This window comes from Olea europaea, unplaced genomic scaffold (genome assembly GCF_002742605.1).
Source record: "Olea europaea var. sylvestris unplaced genomic scaffold, O_europaea_v1 scaffold1829, whole genome shotgun sequence".
Taxonomy (NCBI): domain Eukaryota; kingdom Viridiplantae; phylum Streptophyta; class Magnoliopsida; order Lamiales; family Oleaceae; genus Olea; species Olea europaea.
This window is the reverse complement of record NW_019236053.1, coordinates 30,869-34,143: the sequence shown is the minus strand read 5'-3', so window position 1 is coordinate 34,143 and position 3,275 is coordinate 30,869.

The window sequence follows — 3,275 nt, the reverse complement described above, 5'->3', positions numbered from 1 at the left end:
AAGAAAATAGGAATTTGTTTTTTTTTTTTTTTTTTTTTTTTTTGTATTGAGTTATGTTATCATTTATTGTTCTTTTTAAAAAAATATTTTTAAATTAAATCTTTATAATTTTCTCTAAAAATTTAGCTATTTTTTAAAGTTTACGGCTAAAAGTACAATTAATCTAGCGACGTTTCGGTCCTTTTGGGTTGGGGCGTTACAGCTTACGCCTTCCGTTGGAACCTATAAATATGTCTTCCTCTTTTGTGAGTACCTTTCTCACTTCTTCTTCGTTGCTTTTGCCTTTTGTGCTTAGTTTTTGTTGATTCTTTCTCATGCTTCTTTTCTTCGAAAACTCTCTTTAGACACGTGTTCTATTTTTATCTTGTATTTGTAATCTTTTTAGTACAATGCCTTCCTAAAGTGATTCTCAAAATATTTCTCATGACTTTGAAGATGAAAGCTCCAGACTCAAAGATACTTCTTCTATCATCCCTTTTTCTTCGGAAGAAGTTTGATGCACTAAGGCATTTCCTCATTCTATAAATATTCCTCCTAGTTTCAGAGTTAACACATTATTCATTAAGCCGGAGATTAGTTTCCAACCTAGGGTTGAGGTAGGAGATATAGCGCACGAACCGTTAAGTGAGTCAAATAGCCTTAATGTTAGTAATAGCAAAGTTTTTGAGGCCTTAGAGTTTTTTACCAATCTTATTGAGAGGCATCTAAGTGACATTCGGGATCTTTTTAACATTCTTGATGATATAGAGTTGTTGTGATCTAGATAATTTCTTACTACGAATTGTCCTTCTCATGGTCAAGCTTTTAGTGACCTTTCATGCTTTAGTAGCAATATTTTTAATTCAAGTTCTGAAGCTCATTAGGAATTAGCTCTTGAAGGATTAGGGGATCACAGAGTGTACTCTTGTGGGTGGTCGAAGGTTTGACCAAGCAATCCCCCTCCTTCTAAGGAACTGGGGGGTCCAAGTCTCCTATGGTTGCTTTAGTTCTAGATTCATGTCTACAGAGTCTATGACACCTTTTTCATTGATTCAAGCTAGTGATCTTTCCCAAGAAAAGAGGAAAGCGCAATACCAGGTGATTCCGAGCCAATTACAGATCCAAAGTGTCCTTTTCTCAGAGAGTTTGGCTTGAATGGCGATCTTAGCTGGTCTTATTCTCGCTGGAACTGGTACAATTGGGATCATTATCACTTTTTTCCTCGCTGACGAAACCTCGCAATCATAAATGAAAGCTTAGGAGCTTGAACTTGGTAGGTTAAAATGGCACTGATGGGGTATGTGGTCTATGATCTATACCGTTGATAAGGCTCGAATCCATTTGAGCTCGATGCGAGTATGGAATGAGTTTGCCCCTTTTTCGGTTGGTTTTCGTGCACCTTAATCTTTATTTATTCCTTGCCACAATGAAGAGTTGGATCTAGGGGTTTTGTCAGTATTTCCTCCTTCCATTTTTGAACGATGAGATCGGCAAATGAATATTTTAATCAATCTTGAAAATGGCTCGTTGAGGAATTTATACCCACATAAAGGGGAAAAATTATTGATGCCCACCTTACACAAACTGCTGCTCTAAATCATGACTAGTAGACTGAATATGAAATTTGTATTACATAAGATGGTAGCTTGGATAAGAAGGTTCATTCTTTGGGAAAAAAGGTACGATATCCTTCTAAAGAAATAGGGGAAGTCGAGAAGGAGCGTGCCAAATACAAGGAGATGAGAAAAGATGATAAGACTTTTGCTATAGGGGAGGCTTCCATAGTAGATGATGTTAAGCGGGTCTCCAAGGATCTAGAGTTGTCCAAGAAGAGCTATATAGCTTATATAGCCAAAATTGAGTGCTTATTTGATAGGGATTTTGTTAATTGATTTTTTGACCGTTAGAGATCTAGTGAGTTCTACCTATGAGGAAATAATTCAAAAATGACGGTTAGAATAGTGAAATAATGGTAAAGAAATTGATGTTAATTGAATTAAAATCTTTACCAAACATGCTCTGAGTGTGAAGTTTCACGTCTTAGAGAGGAGATCCAATCGACAAGGTCGAAACATTATGCTATTTCCAAGGGCTTTGATAATGTGAGGAATGAAATGGCTTAGCTTTGCAACCAATTGGAAAACAATGAGAAAAAACTTGCTATCATGGAACCCAACCTCTGTGAAGTGAGTATTTACAAGGAAAACTTGTTGAGGATGCTATACATGAAGGAATAACAAAGTTCTTGATGTATATAAGAGTTTTCATCTTGAGTGGAATATAGGCTTCTTGGAGGCTCGTGAGAAAGATGTCGATGAACCCTATCTCTCGAGACTCCTCCGTTGGCCTCTAAGGCTCTACCATTTCATCTATTTTTGTCAGCCCTTTCCCATCCTACGAATCTCCAAGTTATTTCTTCAAGTAGAGTCATGATTGCCTCTAAGCCAATTAAAATTCCTACTCCAGCTCTTCCTATGTCTTCTGAAGTTATAATACCTCGGAGGACAATGTTCAAGTTAGTTAAGATGATCCTGCTTTTAGAAATCTTTAGTCTTTGGATAACTTAGAGAAATGGCTTATTTTTATCTCATCATTTTTATTGTAGTGAAACTTTTGTCGCCTTTTTTTTTTTTTTTTATGAAATTGCTTGTTTTGCTTTAATTTTTTAGGCTCGACGTTCTTAACTTACTCGACATTTAATTGTTCTTCGCATATACGTATTTAAGCAAATTTTGTATGTAAACAATACGACTTGTCAAATACGAAATTTTATTCAATTATTTGTTGCAACATAATAAGGAACAAGGGATTACAGTCATTAATTTTGTCCAAGTATTTTGCGGTAGTTAAAATTGTTTTTTCATGTCATCAAATTTTCACATGGACGGATCTGAACTCACCCATTGTGGTTGATTTTTCGGAGGTGGATTTAGTTTACTCTTTTCTTGGCAGAATGGACCTTACCTTTGAATTTGAAATTTCATCATAGGTGGAAGAAAACTCACCTTTCAACCGAGATTTTGTTACAAGCGGGAAGAGGCTCCCTTCTTGTCTTTCCCGTATTTTTTAATTTTCTTGCTATTACGATCTTAAGAAATGGTTTAAAGCTGCTTGGAAAAAAGTAAAAAGGACTTGTATTAAATCGAAAAGTCACTATTCGATTTTCTTTATTGTCTCTCAATTTCTTAAAGATGCAATATGTTCTATTTTTTCATAATATACAAACATATTGCCTCTATTTGGAAGACATTTTTTGGCCAGAAAAAATCCTTTTTCTTTTTTTTTTTTTTTTTTTT